At 35.4% G+C, this 26,034-nt stretch overlaps 1 protein-coding gene across 2 annotated transcripts in view; it reads left to right on the forward strand.

The window, feature by feature from the left end:
- The first annotated feature begins 607 nt into the window (after positions 1-607).
- Positions 608-26,034, forward strand: part of CDH19 (cadherin 19) — a 64,471-nt gene continuing 39,044 nt past the window's right edge. The window contains exon 1 of one of the 2 annotated variants that reach the window (XM_050971113.1): positions 608-805. The gene's annotated coding sequence lies outside the window, so the exon portion shown is untranslated. The remainder of the gene's footprint in view (positions 806-26,034) is intronic. The other variant, XM_009101746.4, reaches the window with a different exon arrangement.

The raw sequence follows: 26,034 nt of genomic DNA on the forward strand, positions 1-26,034 counted from the left end.
ATGGAAAAATATTACCTTTTTCATAATTATTCCACAATAATTTAGGTGATTTTTGTGGGCTTTGTTAAAATTGTATTTTTTTTATTATATTTTTTCATTAGACTATGAACCCCCAACACAGAGAATTATAACAAAAAAAAAGACATTCATTTAATGTCCCTAAAAGCATGTAAGGAGATAAACCAATATGTTTGGCATATTTTTTTTACTCAGTGTGAAGAATGTATGATTCTTGAAACTAAATTATTTGGTGGGAAAAAAATGGCCAGGGGGCAAAACCCAGACTATAGAAACTCTTTTCTTTAACTAACTTTTGTGACTGCTCTAAATTGACCACTTTTTCCCTGACTAATCTCTAAACAGAAGGCATATCCCTTTCACTTGCAAAATGCTCTCACACAAAATAAATTACCTTCCCACCACCCTGGTTACTTGCCAGGGAGTACTTTATTTTTCCACTAGGAAGAAGAAAATCAGCTTGCATTTTGCTTGCTAGAGCCTTCTGCATTTTAATTCTGGACTCTGAATGAACATCAGAGAGGCTTTATGATGTTTTGCACAAAAGTGCCTGTGTTCATAGTTTTACTCAGGGCACCCAAAATAGCATGCAGTAAGCAGTGTCATACTGTGAGTTTTCAAAAGTAAAAGCAGAACTGACTTATACTGGCAGGAAGCTGTAACTCCTGGAGCTTTCTGAGGATTTGTGAAGTAAAACAGGACTGCTTACTTCTCTGCGTCCCATGTTTCATGCAACTTTTGCAATATCCATTCTTTTGTTCCTCTAGAAGGCCCTGAAATTACACAGGTAAGATATGTCTCTACTTTTTTTTTCCTATTTATTATATTCTTAAATCAAACTTAAAACATTTATCTGGGTGTCTCCAGTGTGAAAGACACAAAAGGCAAAGACAAACCCAGAAACCCCTCAAAACCTCTAGAAAGACAGGTCAGCTTTTGTTTCTTCAGAGTACACTGTCTAACTTGTACATCTGTGAAATTCCAAATTTCTAGATTGGATTTACCAGGAGAAATATTCACTATTCCTGTTCTGTGTTCAACTTACACATTAAAATTTTCATGCTCTCAATCCATTTTTTGCAAGACCCCCCAGCTCTGACAGAATGCTTATGGTTGTTTCAGCTGCACTTATGCAAGTGATTGCCATGAATGTGTGCCTGCAATTTCGGAGGCTGACATCAAGAGTGAAAATGTTCCTGTTTTAAAGAACAGTAGGAAATACTCTTTGTCTTGTTACTCTTCACTTCAGAAACAGAAATAATTTTTTTTCTTGTCTTCATTCACATTTCTGTTTCCATTTCTCTTTACAATCTCCCAGCTACAAATTGCAACATCTTTCAGACCACAGAAAATGTGTGCCTCTACTTTTGTCTGATCTTGAGTGTGAAATGGCAATTTCTTAATATGAGTTTTTTAAAGAACAGTGCATTACATACACTGGCAAAATATTTGCATTGCATGTTTCTTTTGTAACACTTTCATTAGGAGGTATAGTTAAAATTTATTTTTCAAGTTCAGACTTCTTAAATAGACCGTAGCCAAAAAACATCCAATAGATTAGAATATTTCCCAGAGATATTTAATAGTTTTTGATTTGTTATTAAAATACTGAGTGTCTGTCAACTTGCTCATTTCTGCAAATTATTTTGCTATGAAACTGGTAAGGATTACACAGCTTTTCAATTATAATATTATTTTTTAATAGATTGTTATTTAGACTCAGTTATGGTTGCAAAAGCTCTACAGATCTACTATGGAAAGCCATGCATAATTAGAAGTAAAATTTGACTTCTTTTACCCAGTGTAAGGTAATTTATGGAATTGTAATGCATACTTTACATTCAAAACTGAAAAATGTATAGTATCCTAAAAATGAAGTCTATATACTTCTTTCATGTGTCAGAATGTTATACAATTACCAAAATGAAGCAATTTTCAGACTCTAATTTCCAGCACAATTTGATGTTAAAAAAAGAAAACAATGTATTATATGCTATACAGGCATATTTTAATGATGTCTGTAGCTTAAGCTACTGGTTGCTTTCATCATTATTCTCTGGTTTATTTGATTTGGTACTTTATATGTATATATTTTTGGATGAAATTTCCATTGTCTAGTCTTTGCATCATGTTTTCTAAAAATATACTTGGAATCTTGTTTAGCTTAATCAGAAGTATTTGGCTATTTCTTAAGTGAGTTTAATTTATAAGGTAATTTTGCCAACAGATCCAACAATACAATGGATAATACTGATTTAAAATATGAGATCCTTTTTAGGTAAAAACCATTATTTTCCTTTTATTTTGTAAGTCACAGAAAGTTTTGATTTTTTACCACAGGCAGTAGAGATAAGTTCCACCACACCCCTCAACTTTTTTCAATTTCAACTGTGTTCCAAACCCTTTGGTGCTAAAGGGAGTGAGATGTGTCACAATGGTTTTCTTATAATTCCTTCCAATTTTCTTTATCTAACAACATATTTGTTTCTGCAAATGTGTGAATCAAAGGGCCAGAGAGTGTCTATGGTCATCTCAGCTATCCTGGTTATCCTGGTTATCCATCACAGACCCTGCTAGGCAGCCGTGGTACACAAACATTACAGGGGAAGCTGATGTGGCTCAGGACCACATGGGACAGACCAGGGGACATAATTCTGCTTTGGATACACACGTCAAGGTCTCCTCTCTGCACGTGCATTGCCTCTAGCACAAAGGAAATTGCAGCTACTGCTGCTAACAAGATGTAGCTGTTAACAATGTTTGCAAAAGAACATTTCTCCCAGGCTTTCTATTAGGGGCACAAACATAGCAAAGACCTTGGTATTAAATTAGAATCTTTCAGTCTCAGGCCGCTGACCTAACTGTTAAAGCAAACTCCTTTTGAGAAAACATAATTAAGGAAAAAGGGATATTTAATTAAAAGCATTTAAAAAAAAAAAAGAAAAAAGAAAGTAAAACCTCAGTAAAAAACTTTGTATCTGCAAATACAGTACTGGAAATAGAAATATGATACCTAAAGATTGCTAAGACTATCTTGAGGGAGAACTCTAACACCTGAATTCTGACACAATGTTCAATTTGTGGAGGGAAATATCTTTTTTTACATTGGCAATGTATTTTTTTTTTAGAACTAGGGAATGACAGTTGTTACAACTTTAAAATTGTTAACTAAACATTAAAGGAAGTGTAAGATGTCATTGAACATTTCACTTTTTACACATAATTTTGAGACCTTGGAAGCCCAAAGACTCCCAAGCAGCATAAATTATATAATATAAGTAACAAAAGAATAACTGAATTGTGTGACTGAATATTATCTTTAGTATTTAATGTGGTTAAAATCTAGACCAAAATAGGTCTACAAAATTTTTCAGTCCTTTACAGATCTTTTAGACAGTGTTAAATTAAACAGAAATAAAAAGTTCTTGAAGTTTTATTTTGCTTAAAAAATTTCTATTAAAGACTGAGTTTACAAGCATTTTAAGCAATAATAGACATTATTGTTATGTTAAAAATATTTCAAATGCTTTGTGCTCATTGTCATGCAGCATAAAGAAGGTTTGAAGCTTTTCATTGTTACCATTTGGATGGTCTAGTCAAAATGATGAGTTTTGTCTGACTACCAAGATTACAAAAATTATGAGGGATTTAAAGCATCAAGGCTTGTCAAATGGTAAAGACACTGTGGTTACACATTCCTTTCCCTGTAGAGAACCTTTTCAGAGTGGTGAATAGGATGCAAACCTTCCATCTTTGCTAACAAATTAGAAAAGAGTGCTGCTTTCATTTACTGCCCAGTTAAACTTTGAACAGCTGATTTCTCTCTCCTCCATGAGAGGCAGATCGTTGTTGGAGAACATTAAGGGCATTGCTGGTGCTGTTTTTATGTATCTCTGTGATGTACATTGACTAAGCCAAAATTTACCCTTAGCAGTAATTCCCAGTAGTAGAAGAGCTGGGATGATTTATGCTACTTTATATCTCATGAGATACTCCTGGAAAATAAAAAGATGTTTCCAGACAAATTAAGGCAACAACTAGTCTTACAGAACAAAAATGTGGTAAGTGTATTGGTTTTCCCCTAACATCAAATTTAACATATAAATTGAATTGGTTTCAAATGCCAGGTCATTAGATAGCTGGCATCCATGGCTATTTTCATAAAAGACTGACCCAGAAAATGTATAAATAGCATTTGGAAATGTCACGTAGAGATAAACTGTGATGATTGCTCAGCTTTTCATATGCGCTCTTTCAGGGGAGTGCAAATGTTACAAAATTAGACCCATTTTCTGGTGCCTCACTTGTAATTTTCTTCTACTTGATTCTTTATCAGCTATTTTGTTAAGCGATCATATTATGGAAAAAAAAAAATTTCCACTCAAAGATAACAGGAAAACAGAGCCTAGACTCAAAGACTGTCACAGCATAAGGTCAATTTCACAGTGAGCAGGATAAATGGGCCCAGTTACCTGAACATTTTAATCAGAGCCATATAAAATATTATGAGTGAAACTACAGCTCTGGCCTGCAGCCTGGGGCAGTGGCAGTGACGCTGCTCTCCAGCAAGAAGTCCAGGCAGGTCAGCAGAGCAGTCCTCACCAGCATTGGATGGGTCTCTCTGATCCCCTCTTTGAGTCCTCCCACACTTACACAGAGTTTCTCTCCTCACATAGTGTGGGGTGCCTCCCCCATTTCAAGGAAGAACGTGCCGGGTCTCGTCCAGCCCTAGTGCTGGTCCAAAGGTAGCAGCTGGGATGCTTCACCTCAGAGACACCTTTGGCTGGCTGGAAGTTGCAGTTAGGCACTCAGAATGAGTTCAGGCATAGTAGAAACTCAGTTTACCTCTAGTGGAAAAGGTTCAGGCAATGGTGAAGAAGAAAAAGAGAGGATTCTGCCGGAGGGTTAAATCCAGAGTTTATTCCAGGGTCACAAGAGTTCTGAATCTCGGTAACAATTCCAACAGAATACCGACCGCATGGTTTCAGTGTCTTTTAAGCCCACAGGGAGGGGGAGGGAGAGGATGGGTGAGCCACCAACCAGGTGAGAGGGGGAGGGTCTCAGGGGCAGTGACACCTGGACAGGCCAATGACCCCAGGTCTGAGAAGCATCTTTTGAACTTCTGTCAATCACACGATGCCCTTGCTGGAATGTGGAACTTGACAGCAATTAGGAAGAGGACAAGGGGGAGGGGAAGAAGTTGGGGCACCTGAGGGACAGGATATTGCTTACACCACAACACACCAGCCCATGACTGTGGCTCTGACTGGGCTTTTCAGAGCTTTTCTCCTCTGCTGGCGGCTCCTGCAGAGCAGCAGCACAAACTGCTTACAGTGGGAGCCTGAGCCACCTTCAGGTGACAGTCCAAGACTGGATCATGAAGGATCCTTATTTGATGGGCAGAGCTAGTTCCACCACCACGACCATCTGAAGGACTCAGACGTGTAACTGAGTGCTCTTAACAACCTAGCACTAAGAAAAAAACCTCAAGTTTCCATTACACCGAGTTCTTAAAGGGCAAATCTGAGATTAATTAACCTAAAACCCCCCAAAATAATTAAATATTTTTAAAAAGAAGCTATTTTCAGCAGGTAATATTGATTATTTTCCCCCAAAATGAAATTATTCTCTAAGAAGGGAAGAAAATTTAAAGAAAGAACTTACTCCCAAATGTAGTGTCTACAAGCACAGTATTGTTGCATGCATGAAACATTCAAAGAAACTCTGAAATAAAAATTTATATTTGCATTTACCACCTATATTACACAAACTGCAAAAATAAATAATTCAGAGATGTGAATAACTGCTAAGTTGTCATGAATCATGGATTTTTGCTTTTTTCTCCATTGGGTTTTTGTAGTGTAGTTTGTCTATTTATTCCTTTTTCTGTTGTTTCTTTTTTTTTTTTTTTTTCTGATAGATAGTCTTGTAAGAAAAATAGCTGATTTCCAAGTGGAGAAATACTGTTTAAGTCTGAGCTGCTACAATCTGATTCAGCCTATTTTGTTTCAAATGAAAACTAGACAGCACAGCAAAAACTGTTGCATCATAAAAATGATAGAGTGTATTCCTGAGTATTACTAATCATAAATGTCAAAGGGAGTAAAAAAACACACTATTTCAGTGGGATCTCAACAGATAAACTCTCTTGGAACTATTTCAGTAGCCTTCCACTGGCAGCAAGTTTAGATTTCAAGGAATTCATAACTGTTGCCTGTAGGCTTTCTTTTTTTATGTCTGTCTATGTTGGAGCAATGTCCACCAAACCAGGGAAATGAGGTGATCCTATGGGCTGATATAGCAGAACCTATTAGAGAATGAATTAATGTCAGTGAAAGAATGAACCCATATTTACCTCTAATGCATGAAAAATGAGATAATTTTAATGTATGTGTGACAAAATCATTATAAAGTGAGGCAATAAGACTTTGTTTTGTTTTGATGTTTTCCCATATTCAACAGAGATATTATTTTTTTTCTTTCTACATGACCTAGCAGTTATGATTTCTATGTTGGTATGATACCACAATACTATGACATTATGATCATATTGATCATAAATCTTAGTAATTATATGGAGAAAGAGCATTCTGGTAATCCACTGTGTTAAGGAGGGATTAAAATATGTGAGAAAAAGTTTTCTGAAGTTTTTTGCTTATCTTTTTTTTAAAATATAATGGAATAAAAGAAGAAATGTCAACTTCTTTGGATAACATTATTCCTTTTGTTCAATCTAGAAAAAAATGGGTTAAAAATAAGGGTACTACTTTGACTTATAAGTCAAAGTAGTTTGTATCAAGAAGATAAATAGCATACTAGGTAAGAATTTTAAACATCATTTTAAACTAGTTTATCTATGAAACATCTTTGTTCTGGTCTAATTTCCTTTACTGGAATCATCTTTTGCTACCTGAAATGAAAATATTCCTAACAGAGGAATATGTGACCTGCCTGCAGATGTCTTTAAGTAACTTATTTCATTAGGTTAATTGCCAAGATTCTCTCTGGACAGAAAGATGGTGTTCTAGACTCAGAATGCTGCTTGCATTGGATATTACACTAAGTCTTTAACTTTCAGGTGTTTACATTCATAAATGCCATCTCAAGAAAACATGAGAGCCTCAGGCTCTGTATTATTAAAAACAAAATTTTATCTATGCCACAAAGAGTAAACACTCGCATGCAAAAAAATTAGATAAACTCTTGGGTTATTACCAGGCCAATAATATCTATAGGTTCACAATAAACACTGTAATATTTAATCTTGTAGTAACTATTTTTCAATGAAAGAAGTTTATTCCATATTTTGTTCTATTCTTCTGGTGATAAAATTAATTTTATACCTCATTTGGCAGCTGTATTTAGCAGACAATGATTCTAGGAGAAGAAATAATTTACAAAAAATAATACTAATAAAGGTAAAGTAATAAAATAATAAAAAGGTAACGAGGAAATATAAAAAGAGGAAGAAAAGGCAAAATGAAACATTTTGGACAGTGTACCTTGGCCAAGGCTCTGCTAGATCTTGTTAAAATGACAGTGGGTACTGAAGAGAGACATGGGATGTTTTTCACTCAGCAGAAACTGAGAATAAGTTTGATTTAACTGAGGCTGAGAGGCTGCAAATTGATTTCTTGATTCATTTAGGACACAGTCAGGGGCAGCATATAGAAAACCCTGGAGAGAAGAGGACAGCATTATTGTTTCCTTCCTTAATAGGTGCAAAAGGTTGGAGCTCTGTCAAGTGGCAGCAAGTTCATCTGTGTAAAAGAGGTATTTGCCCATCAGACACATCGATTGCTTGATGCGAGGCTGAACCACGGGTGACAGCCTCAGCAGCTGCCGGTGGCTCGCTGCCTCCCAGAGCTGGGGGAAGGAGACAGCCGGGGATAACCGGGATGCTGAGCCAGCCCAGCCCGCTGCCGGTCTCACCGCCGAGCGCAGGCACTCAGCCACAGCAGCGCTGCTGGCAAACCAGGGGGAGGGGGATCGCAGTCACAGCCGGCTCTGTCCTCCCCGGCACTGCTTCATCAGCTTAGGAGTTAGTTAAAAGTTAGTTTGAAACTACTTCACAATTAATGAAAGCTCAGTCAAATTAAAAAAAAAAAATCAAATTTAAATTTGTATGTTCGCACATCTCTCAAGAGAGGAAATGATTTTGTTGATGATTTTTGAAAACAAGCTCTGAAAATCTGAGATGCTAAACTACATGGTTTTCACATAGAAAACCCACTATTTTTATTTTGGAATACCAAGATATTTATAAAAAATGGTCATAAAATTCCATCTAAAAAATTTACTGCATTAAAAAGTATTAATTCAAGTATCTGGCACTGAAGACACAAGACCTTAGAGTCTTTAAGAGGGCAAACCTCAACATGTAATTTTTTTACGTATTCAGGTCTACCCCATAAGACAGCTAGTTATTGATACATAATAATAGTTTATCACTACTTACCATTTAAAAACAATTACTTATAAATGTATAAAAGAAAAGAAAATTGATAGCATTTCCATTAAATCACATGCAAGCTCCTCAGTGTGCAAAGATAAATTGGAGTTGGTTTTGGTCCTTTAAGGGCTACAACCTGTATGTACAGAAATAGTCCACCAGAGATGCTAATGGTGTGCTAAAAAACATCACTTCTAGTGTTGGAAGCTATTTTCTCTTTTGAATTTTTAAACCATTTATAAAATTTAAAATATTTCTGTATAGATGTTTATATGTTCATGTTTTGTTTTCCAGGAGTCATAATGCACTCTAACTCTCCCATTTCTATATCTGTGATAAAGAAAACAGGTTACAATTACAGCAGGGGAATTTTTTGGCATAGGTTCAGATTAGTTTGCCATTTTCTGATTAGAGTAAACACAACTTATAGAGCTCAATTTATTCCATTGACCTCAACCTAGCTGAAGACCTCTTTCTCTAAAGAAAGAGAAAATCAGGAAGGATCTTGGTTATCAAATGGATAAAGGACTTAAACTCTGTACTTTCTACTTAGTGACAATTGTATTTCACTTAGGAAAATGTGCTAAAATAATAAAAAAATATGTTACCTTGAAATAATAATTTTCTTCTAGTTCTTTTGATCCCTCTGCCTTCTCAGCAGAAATAAATCCCATAGTTGTGGTGATATTGTACAGGCATTCTGAAGAGGAATGAGCACTTGGATTTATATGTAGTGATGCTGGAAGTAGTTCTTAGACCTTGTATTAAAATGCTCAGCAAACTCAACACTGTACAGGAAAAAGTCCTGTGACAAGAGATTAACCTTAGCCTTCAAAAGAAACCATCTTTGCAAAGGAGCTGAAGCTGTAAAACATGCTGCTAGCATGACAGTCACTCTCCTACCTTATCAGGCATTTTCTTCCTTCAAACCTTCTCTTCTATTGTACAAGTAGTAAATAAACTGGCAGGAAAAAAAAGAAAAAAGGTTTTTAGTTTGTTTTGCTTTGCTTTTTTTTTCTTATAGTTTGTTCAACTCACAGCATACAATTTCTCCACTCAAAGAACGAGAGGGGCTGACCAGGGCAGCAAAAGTATCAGGTGTAGTAAGAGAGGGAAAAGGCAGACTGCTGAAAACAGCTGTTAAACTGTAAGGTATAAACTGCAAACTATTCTTTAAGAAGATTGCAGAAGAGCAGCACGGTCCTCTGCTGGGATAAAAAGGGAACTCTTACAATTCATTTACCATTACACACAATTCCCCCCCTGAATTCTCCATATAGAACAATGTTCTACTGAGAGCCAATGGAAGAGCTCTTCAAGGTGAAGTGCTTTCATTGCAGATGAATTATGTGCCCTGTATATTGAATCAGTTGCTGTTTCCACAAAGATTATAAATCCAAATAGACTGTACTGCAAGAATCCTGATAATAGATCATATTTTACTTTAAGGTTACATTTTCACAAAGCCTACTGAGTCTCTACTTGGTCCTAGCTGCAAATAGTTCAGCATCCAAGTTGATACCAGTATTTGAAAAAAAATCAAGTGGTGTGGTCCACACAAAAAAAATGCCTGCCCTCTTTTTCTCCTCATATGAACTAACTGGATTTCTATGAGATAATTTTTTTCCCTTCTGATTCTCTTCCACAGAGAAAAATAATTTATTGAAAAATTTCAGATAGTTTGCTTAACTTGGAAATTTTCAACTTTGAAATAGCTAAGAGTTCAATCATTTTCTCAAGGTAAAACAATTTGTTCAAGCATATTTCAATTTTAAGCTGTAGTACTTCCATATTTGCTTATTTTAAATATTGCTGTTTGTATTCTGCAAAACCCATTGGATATCAAGCCAAGGAAATGGTAAGACATCCCAAAAGACAAGTTCAGATGGTCTAAAATCCTTTATCCATTCCCTGTTCTAGCTGGCATGTTGCCTCTTTTCTCTTGGAGGTCTTGTGTGGATGCTTCATACATTTGTCTCCTTTAGTTTTACCTAATCCTTCCTGACACTGTTTCAGCAATGGGTAGAATCAACACTCTAGATTTATTCATTACTCTACAGAGTAGAGCTTATTTTATTGTTCTACTAAGAAAACTTGAAGCACTTGTATTTGTTTGGAAAATGACACTTTATATCCAGAAGGGATTTTTTGTTTTGTTTTCACATTGCTATGCTGGCTCTCTTAGCATGGATAATGGCCCTGGCCCCTTCCCAAAGAGGGGGATTTCTGTGCTGTGTTTAACATTCCATAGCACAGGGACAATACCCTGTTCCTGTTTCTGCTCCTTTGATACTGCACAGCGAAGGTGAAATAGTGCAATAACATAATCAGCATTAGCGATGTACATTTGGAGTCATATTTCAGTTAGGGCCAAGGAGGTCACAAAAGTAATTTGAAGGAAAATGAGAGTGAAAATGTACAGAATTTACTTTCCTGGCTGACAGGAATTGGCAATAACAGCAGAAACTCAGGACTAAAATATTGTTATTGCCCTTTTGTTTACATGTTCCCCTGTAGCAAAACCATGAGACCAGGGAGTAAGCCCAGTTTATCTCTACTTGAATTTCCAGCTAGTTGTCTAGATACCTAAACTTGATTTTTGTTTAAACAAAGCCCTAGTGAAATTATGAAGCACTATTAAATGAAGTTTCAACGCAAATTAAGTAAGAACATACCTGTATTTTGCAAATACCATCCATTTATTACATTGGCACATATGATGGCCTTTGTGAAAGTAATGAATTAGACACTGGCTCCCAAGTGGTCTTCTAATTCTGAGTGTCCAGAGGACAGATAAATTCATTAAATTTCATGCTTACAGCAGAAGGCTTACTGGGATATAGCACAAAAAATGCAAAGTTCATATGCTCCATGACAGAAAAAAGTATTTTTATGAGAGTAAAAAATACCAAAAACACATGACCAAAGGAAACCCAAACTCATATATATGTATATATATATATATATATATATATATATATGGTTCAGAATTTCAGGATGTTGTCTGTAAGAGACCCTTAAAAACTCAAGAGTGTGCTGAATAGCAGAGAAGGTTGGAAAAGCGAGATGAAAGCAAATTTATCATTAAGGCAACGGCCTATGGCATCTCACAACTCATGAGAACTTCCTGGACAAGCAAAACTTACCTAAAATCACAGAAAAACCCCAAGCCTTCTGTTATCATATGGAGCAACAAAGAAATTCATGATAGTGGCATATCTAACTGCTCCCTGTTTTATTTGATTGCAAGTAACAATTTTCTTTTTATTTGTCTGAAGAGTTTTTTATGTCCTGTTGCATTTCATGCCATTTATCTACGCTTTATAAGTCATGAATAGGAAACTATGAAAGGACCTAAACCACTGGAATGATAGGAGATAGCTGGAGTGACAAAACATGCAAATACAAGGATAACATCTGATTGCATGATTACTTCCCATCCCAGAAAAAATACAGATGTCAGTCTGATCTTTCAATTAAATGTGCATGGCAAACTTTCAGGCCCAATATTTTATTGAAATCTGGGATATAAAATACCAGAAAAGAATATAAAAAGCAACATAAAATAAAATAAAGCTGTAGTTGTAATTCCTCTATGAGCCGTTCTTTTTGCACTTGTGAAATTAAAATAAATAACTCATGTCCTCAGGAAGCTCATGAAAAAGACCTACAGAATTCATCACTGGAGGGAATTAAATTAAATAGAATTTTTTTAAGACACATGAAATTACTGGTAGATTTGATGATTAAAATGTCCCTATACATTTACTAATGCAATGTTCCCAAAGAATGTTTATTATGTTTATATTTACCAATGTTATTTAGGCAAGTTGCATTGTAGCATCCCTGGTTTATGATTTCACTAATACCAAATATGGCATAAAGCAGAAGGTGGGGGGAAGGAGGGCAAAATTAAACAGACAAAAAAAGAAAATTGCTATTGTTCTGTTAGTGGGTGATCTCAAATCAATTCTAAGTAAAAGATTTTTAGCTTGTGATCAAGAAGTTGAGAAGAAATTGTCTGGAATAAGCAAATATGTAGTTTCTTTCATTATTTTTGTCACATCCATCTTGACGCAACCCAGCCCAAATGTTGATCATGCCACACTCTTAAACAAAAATTATGTAGTGCCCCTCAGTAAAACTTGCTGCACATGACAAAATTGTGTGGTTCATAACACATCTTTCAACAGACTTCTTCAGTTTTGCTGTACCACATTTTGATACCTCACCACTGTTACTGCAAATTATATTTGTGAACTGTAAACAACAATTTGCACCAGCCCCATTGTTTTCACTAGATTGCAAAATTCCAAGTTTGCCATCCTTGTTTTCTGATAAATTTACATGGCCTTTAGGGAGCTTAACAGCCCAGTTTGAGGGATTTTTTTCAAAAAATATCCTTAATAAGTTAATAGCATAGCTCATAGTCTCTCTTAAATGGAAAGAACTACTTTCACCATACCCAGGGTCCTCTTCCTTTTTATTCCCCTTGGCTTTTTGATTGCCTTACTATCTCACACACAAATACTTTTGAGACAGCATGGGGCAATCAAAGCCCATTTTTCACTAACTAAGTAACTGACACTCATTTATTAAATATATATAATCCATTGACTTTTTAAACCTAAATAATTTAAGCCCATTACTATCTGCAGGATATGAGTTCTGTCTTATATAAACTAGGGAATTAAGTCTTTGTCCATTGAGTTACTATGGCAACTTCATGGCCTTCCCAGTTTCTGTTGGCTTGCAATGAATTAAAGTCAGAAACTCAGACAGGCTCTTGAAAGAAGGGGTATTATGTGGATGAAGTTGGTTTAAAATAGCGAGCTGTTATGAAAACCTATAACAGTAATTTCTTTTGTAAGAACTTATTTTGGGGGCAAATTATGATTTAGAGAATCGTGATGTCTCTGAAAGCTCACACGTATTCATGCATTTATATGCATTGAAGTGATCCACTTGGCTCCACAGGAACCAAATAAAGCTCCATAGCCTGATGAAGGAAAGGAAAACTCTACAAAGCAGGAATGTTGATGCCCATGCCAAGGGCCAAGAAGTGGTTTTCAAGTGGCTTGAAATATATCCACTTATTAATGAACCCTGAAGAGCTATTTCTTCAATACTAATTTCCATGCACCACTGTAAAGGAATTAACTTTAAAATACCCAAAGCCTTTCACATCACTTTTAAAATATACATGTGCATAGATGAAGATGTGTCCTATCTCCTGTCTTGAGATTTTATTAAAACATTACTTCCCAGGGGGAAATTCCCCCATGTGTCTCAGAAATCTAGTCATTAAAGTAGTGAGAGATGGGAATTACAATCCATGTTTTTTTTCTTTCTGCTCTTCTTCATAAATTGCTGTTTAAATTTGCAGAGTCATATAAGAGTTACCAATAAAAAGTGGTAACTGTCATGGCAGAAATAGTCCTGGTCACATTTTGCCAACTTAGAACCATAAGTCTCTAATTTTTATAGGCAAGTTTCCAAGGTGAATCATTGGTTATTATACAGTCTCTTCTACTTAAGAAAATCAATACAGACAATAGTATGAAATTAGTTGTAAAAAGGCACTTACTCTTAACATATTTTTAATTTCATTATTTTGGTATTGGTAGGTTTCCCATTTTTTTGGTTTTAGTTTTTTTGGGTTTGTTTAATGTTTACATTGTTACCTTTTTAAAAGAATCTATATTGTTACTTCGTTTCTTTATCCAGAACTTTTTCTCAGGAAATTATTATTTCACCTTTACTCATTCTTATCCTGTTAGCCTCCTTTAACATGCATAATTTTTGAAGAAATTGGCTATTTGCAACTTAATTCAACTCCCAAGCCTTCTGCCTCCTGTATGTCAGTACAGTTCTTCAAGACTCTTTGAAATCTTCTCAAACTACATCTACCTTCCACAAACTCTGTTCCTTTCTTGACCGCACAACTTCTTCAGGCAGTATGTCTTAGGTCACTTCATTATCAAGGTGTGGTAACAATAATTTCTATAGTTTTCCTAATTCTTTCTCTTCCCTCCTTTGTTCTGGAGACACTACTTTGACCACACTGTGCACCACACTGATGTCACAGCACCAGCACCAGCCTTTGTTGGTTTCAATATTCTTTTGAAACGACTGAGAGTACTTCATACTTAGCAGAGTGCTCTGCTGATTTCACATGTCCCAGACATGTGCTTCCTTCATTGAATTTCAACAAATGATAAATATATCGGATGAAAGGACACAAAACCATCCCATGAGTAATATTTCTGAATATTTCAGTTGAGCTATACTGGACATATCTATAGATTTTGCCTTAGCATGATTTTTGAAACTGCAGAGGAAACTGGAACATGCAAAGGACTTGTCTGTTCTTCTCCAAAGCCCTGCTCAACAGAACTGTGTACTGACCAGGAGAAAAGTTGTCCTCTCAATGGCTCCTGTGGACTGAAAATCCCCCAGCTCAGCACACTTGGTTCCCCTTTCTGATGCAGGCCTTAATTCATGTATAGCTCCTCTCCTGCCTAATCACTGTGTGAGAATGAAGTCTCGCATTTCAAACATCTGACTTTTCCAGTATTTCACTTCTTGTCACTTACCATTCACTGTGATTCCTACCCTAATAAAGTGATCATAGACAGGAATTACTCCTTCTGTTTCTACCTATCTCCTCCACTTGCTTCTTGACTTAAGCAGCTTCTTAAATTGATAAAATGCAAAAAATTTGAGTCATTGTGTATTTCAATACTCTGATTATATATTAAGTCCTGATGACACCTGCTCAGTTGTAGATGCAAAAGCTAAGGCTACAAAGTACATAATAGCTCTTGAAAATAGCAAAATTATCCTCTGAATGACACACAGGGAGTTTGGCTCAACAATATAATTTTTTATAATAGACTTCTATAAAGGAATATATCAAAAGAAATCTGCACGGAGGGATCTGTTTGAGAGATAACATTGAGCAGAGAAGCAACAGAGGGTCACGCAGGAAAGGAGGGGAGAATGCACACAAAAAGGGAAAAGGATGCAATAAATTGTTATTGCAGACGACCTACAGCAGCAGGATAGAAGTGACAGGTGAATAGGTAATTCATTAATCTGAGGTGCAAACAGGAAACATTTTTAAATGAAGAAAGGGAAAAAAAAGTGAGGTGGAACATTCAGTGCCTTGGCTTCTCAGTGAGAAAGAAGTCTTCAGTGCAGGCTAGAAAGAGGAAGAATCATGTTTTAGTAAGGTAAAAAATGGTTGTAAAAAGAAAGAAATCTATGAAAGTAAAAAAAAAAAACCTGAACAAAAAATATGGTGAAATAAAATCCAATATTTTTTCCAGATTCAAAGATATCTGGGTATCTGGCTTTCTTCTATCAGGAGAACTAGTCCAGAACCTAAGTAATATTGACTACTAACAATAATAGTTAGTTGAATTAACATCATCTGAGTTTTGGGGTTTACTCTGAAGTCTTTAACCATATTGAATTTTTAATCCAATTTCCCACAGCTATCACAATGGTTTTTTTTACTTTCCCCCTCTGAAACAAGGTAAATCTTGAAGAGTGACCAGAATGTGAGGACCTGTGATAAAAGTGTGTTGAAATGGCATCATATGTGGGTATTCAGGCACAAAATATTAGCAGGAATTTTAAAAAGCCTCTTTCCTACATTCCTACATTTCCTACCTTACAGAACTCACCGAAAACCAGAGAGAAACCTGAACAATTACTTTTCAAAAGGCAAATTTCAACACATACTCAATGATGTTCATGACTTCCTTATGAGTGGATTTTTAGTCAAAGAGAAAAAATAAATAATAATAATATCCAAAGATATCCTATTTCAATTCATTGTAAAGGACTATGTTGAATGGCAATGGAAGTATAAACAACATTTCCCCTGCCTTTACAGGAAGAGTTGCATGCACCAAGTAGCAAGGTAATAGGAGAAGTTCTATGCGTGAGCATGGATAAAAATTATGCTGAGATATCACAAGACAACTTGACTACAGAGAGTGAAGTCCCAGATATTATGTAACTGAAATTTTATTTTTGCTTAACCTGATAGTATATCTTGATGTTATGGCAGATATACTAGGGGTGTCAGAAATATCTAATTTCACACATATTCTTTAAAAATAGCTTTTAAGTCAGGAATTTTAGAGAATGTAATATCAATAGCTAGAAATTTCATTTCATTTTCATAATTTTTTTTTTATTTATAACTCTCATGAAATACTATTTCATCAAAAAAAAATATAGTTGAAAATCTGATGGACATTGTTGGACCCTATCTGAAAAGTTTTATTCCACATCTTGAAACATGATAGAAAAGAAAAGAAATCCTTTTTGAAATATTTTCAATGTGAAACTTATTGTACAACATCCTTTGTGTTGCCTGAATGACCTAATGCTCTGCTTCTATACTGTTCTGTCTAACTCAGTGCTGGAAAATGCTTACAGTGTTTAATTGAATCAAATAAGGACCTCATTGTATTAAAATCTTTTTGATGTATTAGAGGTTAGAAAAACATATGAGTCTTCAATGAAACTTGAAGAAAAGATGGATTCTTAGTAGTAAATTAGAACAGGGAAATATTGAAATCTGAGGTAAGGGTGAGACAAGCCACTGATAATTGAAACCTAAGCAAAACAGAAACACAGTTTATTTCACTGCAGGAGATAAGGGAAGATTCATCAACTGAGTACTAGATTAAGAGAATAAAAAGACAAGGAAATATATTATATTTGAGGAATTTTGTCAGTTAGATATTTCCTATCTCTATTTCTCACTGTTCTGAAAAATATGTGTACCTTTCAATGTGTTGGTCTCTTTCAAAAATCAGACAAATTCTACCCTTTCCTATCTGATGCAACTGCAGACTCTCTGAGGCAGGTGCATTCTTTCAGCATTTTTCCAAGTGATTTCCACAGTGGTGGTGGACAGACTTTTTCTGTTCATGAACTTAAATTATACCTTTAAACTGAATAGCTGGATTGCATATCAGAGCAGACTTTCTAGTTAAATGAAAACTCTACATACTGTTAAAAGTAATTGTTCTTTGCTTTATTTACCTTATATGTTTTATTAATAAACAGAGAAAAAATAGGGTTAACAATTTTTTTTTTACTGGCCTTTATTCCTTTCCTCATTTATGTTCTTCTTTTTTTTTTTCTAATGTAAAAATATGGTTTCCTTAACTGCTTGTAAGGGACTCCTTTCTGCAATATTTATTTACTTTACAAATACATCTTGATAAGTTTCCTCAAATATAGGAATAAAATCTGATTTCATTCTGGTTTTCCATTGACATATACTGGATTATTTAATTTCAGGGTGTTTCTGATTTGCCTCATCTTATGTGGAAAATTAACTCTAAAACTAAACCCAGAAGTTTAACATAAGTCAAATTCTAGCAAAGAACATCCTCTTAAATTAAATATTAAAGCTTCTTTTTATCTCATGTTTGGGGGAATTAAATCTCCTCCAAAACCCTGGAAAAGGTGAGTTCACTGCAATATTAGCTTAAATGTACGCAAAGAATAATTGTAAATTAAAGAGATTAAAAGAACCTAAATCCTACAGAGAGTTTTGGAGCATTTTGTGAAGTGCCATCCTGAAAATCATTTGGCAAACAGATTCAAGTGTGAATCACAGAATGTGGTCCTTTACATCATTATGCTGACAAGTGGTTCTTCAGTACTGAGTGCTATCCTGCAGAGCCAAAAACGTTCCAGTAGGATTTGCCCAGTGAATCAAACATCTTGTAATTGGATTTGCTACTTGCCTACAACAAAAAGCAAATGCCAGAAGGCAAGAATTTCTGTTTTTACTGTGTACATGTGTTAGTCTTTTTAAAGCAGCAAAATATTTATGCTAAAATACATGGGATTAGTTTTAATTTTCTATAGCGCAGACTATCTTAGAAATAAATAATAGTCCTGGTTAAGGAAAGCTACAATTAAACTAAATGCTTGCTTATTTTTAGTGTAGAGAGTGCAGTGTACCACAACTACTTGTACTGGCATAACTGAATCTTTTAACATTTCAGCATCTGTTTACCAAATCGACTTTTATATCAGAATAAAAGTGCTGAAGCTATTGAATGAATGCAGAGAATGAACATAATTTTTCATAAGTTCTAAGGTAATCTTTTCAATTTTTCTTTAGTTAGAAAGCATCTGGACTGAAGTACGATTTAGCTGTATGGCAGAAAGTTCCTGAAAAGGAACAAAATGTAATCATTAGTTTATCAGAGTTTAGAAAAGAGACACAGATATTCCTCCTGCTTCATTTTTCTTCCCCACAAAGAAAGTGAAGTAGGAATATCTCAATGCCTTGTCTATGGAACTAGTCACCAAATAATTTCATACCTAAGTTAATAAGGTGTGGAAAAGCTATGCTTCCAGAAAAACCCAAGATGCTGCATCAACCAGGAAGCAAAAGGTTTAATTGCATCTGTGTGTGTGTCAGTGTGATGTTCTTGGTGATACCTGCTGGTCCCTTTGGGGGATGTCAGTGGACTCCAAATGAAACAATTACTTTATTACTTTCTGAAGTTGCAGACTTAATTTTAATATTATCTTAAAAACATTAAGACAAACATAGGGAGGAAGCTTACAGAAACATTGACTTGCCTCTGGCTCAGTCCCTAGGCAGTGTTTGCCTTAATCAGCCCTTCCAAAGGTCACCTTGGCAGAGCAAAAGTTGTCCTGCCCAAGCAAAGTTTATCCTTACACATGCACTCTCTATTTTGTTGATGGGAATGGCGTGGGTGCCTTTCTTTGTACCTAGAGATTTTTAGGTGGATTGAGTTATCTTTTGCAGGTTCTTTCTAAAGGATCTCAAAAAAATTGCAATGACAGGACTTGGGTGTCCTGCCTTCTGAAATGTTTGAGGCTATGCTTCCAGCTCTATGTTAATGTGGTAGATAACAGAGAATAAAATAATGTTTTTTTGTTTTCATATTCTTGTGTTTCAAAGATTCATGAGAATCTTCACATGATCGCAGCAGTGAGCAGCAGCAAGCCCCTAAGCCCAACCTAAGAATGCTGTGCCACACACAGAAATATTGAGCTGGTTCCAGCTATATATATCTTCAGCAAACTTACAGGTCAGCAATCAATTAATCAGTTCTAAAAATACTGGTGGTTCAGAGTTGAAAAAGGCAAGAGACTGGTTACCTCATCATGTATGCTCATGGCCATCAGGAAATAGGTACTGTGAAGCCAGTTTTATATGCCAAAGTTCAGATGGAATAAAATACTACCAAAGTCACCAACTTTAATTAATTAAAGAGTTGTTTCTCAAAATGGGTTTACTCATGTCTATTGGTGATTAATATAGAGACATTTCCACTAAGAAAATGAGAGCCACCACTGATACTGCAGAATGAGGACATAGAACATACAGTGTGTCACCAGATCCTACATATAATCTCCTTTGACTTGTGAGCTTGACAAGTAACAGCTCTACCTTTCTTTTGTTTTACTCACTGCAGGAAATCTCATCCTCCACCTTAGCCCCCCGTCCCCTCGTTTTAAACAAATCTGCTGCCTTTGCCTAGACTTGTCATAAGTTTTTAATGGAATGCATAGGATTTCAAGAAATAAATATTACAATCTGACACTGAAAAAGGTGTTTTGAATAACTAGTAGGGACAGAAATCTAGCTACTGCTTGCCATGCTTTGAAGACTCAGGGTTTTGTCATCCAAAATGGCATGTGGGCTTTTTGCAGAGTGCAACAGATATTGTAGCAAAATATGGGGGATGTGTTAATATACTGTGCTAATATATATAAAACACTAAGAATGACATGATTTCCAGTGAGTCTGCTTTCTACTGATTAAAATACACAGCCTTAAAGGCACTAATCAACTAAAAAATTACTTTCTCTAAGCTATTTTATCCATGTATATCTGACAGATAATGACACTCCTAATTCTATATGATAGTTTGAAGGCCTTCCTTAATGGCACAATGGCATATTTTCAAAATGAAGAAAATAATATGTCAATTACAATGAAGGGAAATTTAAATATATTCATAACATCTAAGTAATTGCTCTCCATGTAAGTGAAGTCCGGGTGACTGGTGGAGACACATGCAGCCATTCTGTGTTAATGTGCATTACCAGTCAAGATAATTTGGTCAAATGTCACATCTAGATGTGCACTAAAGAAAACACCTCCCAAGGTTAAGTGGCAGCTTTTAAAGTAGCTAGTTTTGCATCAGACTAGAAAGACAATTTTTTATATACCTCTAATTAATTGACTGAAGAGAATATTACATTTAGATGCTAGTTCTGATAAGAACTATACAATTAAATTCAGAACACTTGTTAGATATAGCAGTCCAAATTTATTTTAAGAAGAAAAATATGTGAAAGACAAGTAAGTCAAAATAGATGAAATTAAAATATTTATATTCAATAAAAATAATAGAAAAGGTGGAAAAGGTGCCTTAAGCTACAGAAGGACTGGTGTCAATTTTATCCAGTCAAAAAAAATCAATTAATCACTCAGTCAATCACACAATGTGTATGCATGGAAATGGTAACTGTGATTGTATTTAGTAAAAAATAAGTTCAAATTGCAAAATAAATTCTTTTAAATTGTAGTACTTTCTCTTCAATGCTGCTTTACTATGAGCTTAGTTAAACATTACTGTCACAATAGTGACTTCCAGCAATAATTGGAGTTAGATATGCCATATTTATTCCTTAGGAGTTTAGTATACCTTCTTCCAATGTCTCCAAATAAAATAGTAAAAATACAAGAAAAATGGAAAACTTAGTTAAAAAAAACATCTTGGTACTGATAACAAAAGACCAAATCACAGACTAAATACATGAGAAATATAAGGCAGAGCTTTAACATGCCAAACCTGAAAAAATTGTTATCCTACACTATCTGAAATTCAACAATGGTAAGAAGTAGCAAGAACAGGATTATGGCCAGTACTTGCACATACCAGAATATTTTTTAATTATTCTGCAGAGATTATAAACTCAAAAAACAAACAAGGGGACCCACAAAATAAATGCTTCAATTAAAATAATTGAGATATATATTATTATATATTAGTACTTCTCTGAGAATTGCAGAAGTAATAGAGCCTAGGTGTCAACCATATTGTTCAAGACTTAAACTAGTCAATGAAAATGACTCCATATCTAGTGTTTCCTGGAAAACAGATAGAGCAGTAGCTCTTATAATACACTAGGATCCTCAGTATTCAACTGCATTAAATGCAATTGGGACGAATAGCCAGTAAACAAAGAACAAATGGACAAGTCTGTAGTGGAGAAATATGAAGGTTTCTATTCCTTTAAGCTTTTTATAACGTGGTAATCTGTAGGGGTTAATTACACATACCCTTTCTTCTTTATCCTATTAAGTGAAAATTAAAGATAGCAACATACAAGGGAGACAGATTTCACTTCAATCATAATAACACCAAGGCATAAAACAGAACATGCAACTGAAACAACATCATGTTAAGGCTGTTCTTGAGATAAGAAATGTTTCAGAAGCTGCATATTAATGAATTAGATTGGCTTCCATGAATTATTCCACTCGTTGTTTGCTTGACATTATTAAATCAAGCAAAGACAGCACCAAATTCCACAAAAGAAATGTATTTCAGTCTGAATTATTACAAAATTTTTTTGGCTGAGTACATTCAAGGACAAGGAGATTTGCTCTTCTCAGGAGTCAACTTCAAAACTGTAGCACCAAACATGTATAAGAAATGGTCCTAATGGTCTCTACTTAGGAGTGTCTAACACATCCCTTGTTACCCTATTTCAGTGTTTTGCTACCTCCTAACTAAAAGGCTTTACTTATATCAAGTTATGAGACTTTTGTTACAAAATTAAGCTTGTTGTTCCTCATTCTTCAACTTAGAGAACTGGAACAGAATTTTTCAGCACCTGCACTCTAACCTGCTGTTTGGATTTTTTTATTTTTTAATGCTTTAGAAAGCTGTTTTTTGTCTCCAGCTTTAGCGTTTTATTTTCTCCACCAACAAATATATAACTTCTCTGTATCCCAGAAATAGTCTTTTTTAGATCTCTGCTTCTTTCTATTGCTTTTCTTGCAATACTAGGCAGTAGCATGTATTATTTTGTAATGTAATTACACAATCAAAATTGGAAAAAAAATTGAAACAAAGGGAACTCAGAAGCAAGTCAGACTACCAGCACACCTAAAATAACATCCAGTTTCAAATGGAGACAGGATGTCACTTGGTGAAGATTCCAAAATAAACTTTTGAAAAAACTCATCAACTTTTTTCCAAGAAGGTAAAACAGTTTCTAGTCTACAGGGAATTCATGGTTTTCCGCTGGTATGAAAGGAAGATGCTGCTCTATAAGCTTTAAAAGCTGCAGCCCGCTTTTTACAGCTGCAATGGATATTCTCATTACTCTGGTCTTCCTATCAGACTTTATTATTGCAACTCACTGCATGTGAGAAAAACTGGAGACATACTTCCAAAAAGACAGGAGCAGAACAAGGGTTTCCGTTCCTTTATTCCTTTTGGGAAATTTTTAGCAATATATCATTTGCTCATCTCTGAAAATATATTTGTCTTTTTTTTTTTCTTTCAACGAGAAAATATTCTTCTAAAAAATTATCTATTAGGGCATATTACTACAGTGCTGAAAAGCTCAGTGCTTTTACTAATCCTCCCTTGTGCTGCATACTATAATTATAACACAGAGCACAAGGTCATTTAATTTACAAAGACCATAGCAAATGAGTGTAAAACAAGAGACAACTGATAGATAGGGAAAGACAGGAAAGTACCAGGGAATAATGAGGCAATACTAGACAAAGTGATAGGCAGCAGTCTCAGCACAGAACCATTCTAAACAGTGTGAGTCCTTTTATATTTATTTTTCTTCTAAGTAGGTAATACTGATGTTTGGATTTCTAAAGAAAAGACTAGAAAATGATGAGGGAATAAGAAACTACTTTCTGGATATTTTATGAGACTGACTTCTGAGACTAAGCTACAATCAGTGGAAGAGAAAGAACGTGGTTGTTTCACAAGGACTATAATTGGACTATAAAAAATGTCAACACAAAATGCTGGCCAGAAGCTGGAGGCAGTGTCTCAATGCCAAATAAGTAGGAAGATGTTGGAAGCAAATAGGCTTTGAAAGGTCCTGAAAGTAAAGGCAAATTCAGAATGTATGCTAAGGCAGAGAAGAAAGAAACAGAGATTAATATAGATCACAATTCCATTAAATAGCTTTGTTTCTAAAGGAATTTGCTTACCATCTGTATTTTCAGGTTAGTCTTCTTATACAGTAACAGTGTGTGCAGTATATCAGAATTTAAAAATATTTACTTGTTCCAATTCGTCCAAGACATGATGCTTAACTCCATGCAACACAGGATATTAACATAAACTAGTAAAAAGGAGACACCAAAATGCTCCAAAACATTCTTCTCATGCTTTATGCTGTTCATATGTATCTGCTGAGCACATGGCAAGAAGGTGTCTAACAGCAGACCAGCACAGCCATATTCTGCACCCTCATTATGTTGTTGTCAATATATGGTGTCTTCAGTCAAGTTCAGTAATGACTGTTTGTTTGGCATTCACTCTGCATGAAATACTGCCCCACAAGCCTCAGCTATTTTGTTGAATAATGTGAAAAATTCCAGAACAAGCATCCAAAACAAAAAAGCCTAGCCAGACTTATTTGCTATTGCTGAGACTGAGCACCTCTCTTCAGATGAAAACGGTGATTGAAATACATTTTTCTGTGATTCCTCAGAAAGGTCTCCTTGACTGTTCAGCTTCTGTTGTTTGAGTAGTCTGTCCTTCACAATGTGCTGAAATGAAATGAATGCTCCTTTTCAAGGTTACTTTGTGTGCAAATTACTGCTTAGCATTAAGTACACCCATAGCATAGAGACTCTCAAGGTCTTTAGGCCTTCTAAACCTCACTCAAGCCTTATTTCAGAGCCAAGTTGAGCTTTGTTGGACTTTTCTTTCATGTCACAAATATTATTCCTGCAGCCATAGGAAAATAAAAACTTTTTTACAGGAAACTGAAAAAAGAGGACATCCAAGTCACATTCCTTCTATTCAAATCTTGTCTTGCTCTGTTACAGCTTTACAGTCAAAAAACACGAAATGTGAAAAAACTGGAATGTACACTTTAGTCTCTGTGGTCCTATTTGACTTTCCTATTAGAACATAGATGGAAAGAGAGAGCTCTTTCCATCTGTGCAGATTACATTTTAACAAACTGTTGTCCAACATCTTGTAAGTTGCTGGAAGGAAAAAAACAGTTTTCTGTATTGTCTGTCTATTTAAGCAATTATGGCATTTCTCTTTGGATTAGGACAAGTATTTAAAATATTAATACTTAAATAATGAATTTAAAATGCAAAGATTCATATTTTATCCCAGCCAGCTAAAAGACTTATGGATTTTTCAGGTCTAAGATAAACTCATCCAAATATTTTTTTTCATTGTGTTTTTCAGACTAGTGTGTCACAAATTCATAAACCAGATTTCTCCTTCACAGGAAATGTTATTCTTCAAATGCTAAAGCCTTGAAAAGAATGGCTAATGCCATTGCCAAATGTGTAGTATTTTCAAAATTTTTGTGTTTCTGTTAGGTATTTTCAAAATTTTCCTTTTTGCCTCATAGAAGATGGATATTCTTAACTGACCATAGAATTATATTTAAAATTTCCTTCATTGTGCCAAAAATCACTGAAAAGCCAGTAAGTAATAGCTTAAAGTTTGTGAAGAGCCTTCATTTTCTGAAAGTATACATAGCGGAAATGAAACTAGCTACAGAAACCTACAGCTTTTAATACACATTTACCCTTTCTCAGTTTAATTGGAGAAAATAATGTTAGAGGAGGTAAAATCTGTTAAGACAAACTCTATTCACAGAATCACAAAATATGTTGAGTTGGAAGGGACTCACAAGAATCACAGGGTCCAACTTTTAGCCCTGCACAGGACCATCTTCAGGAGTAACACCGTGTACCCAAGATCATTGTCCGAATGCTTCTTGAACCCTGTCTATGGGCTTGGTGCTCTAACCACTTTTCTGAGGAGCCTGCTGCAGTCTCCAAACCCTCTCTCTTTTCCTAATACCCTGCCTAAGCCTCCCCTGGCACAATTTCAGGCCATTCCCTTGGAACCTGCCACTGGTCACCACACAGAAAAGATCAGTGCCCCTCCTCTTCCCCTCACAAGGAAGTTTTAACTGCAATGAGGTGTCCTCTGAGTTTCCTCTTCTCCAGACTGAACAGACCAAGTGACCTCAGTCTCTCCTCATACAGCTTCCTCACAAGCCCCTTCACCGTCCTCTGGCTCTTTTTCAGATGCTTTCAAATACTATAATGTCTCCCCTATATTGTGGCACCCAAAACTGTACGCAGTATTCATGGTGAGGCTGCCCCCTTTGCAGAGCAGAGCAAGACAATCCCTTGCCTGGTTGTGATGCTGTCCCTGATGCTCCCCAGTACAGGGCTGGCCCTCCTGGCTGCCAGGGCACTGCTGACTCAGGTTCAAATTGCCATTTACCAGGAC

This window comes from Serinus canaria, chromosome 2 (genome assembly GCF_022539315.1).
Source record: "Serinus canaria isolate serCan28SL12 chromosome 2, serCan2020, whole genome shotgun sequence".
Taxonomy (NCBI): Eukaryota; Metazoa; Chordata; class Aves; order Passeriformes; family Fringillidae; genus Serinus; species Serinus canaria.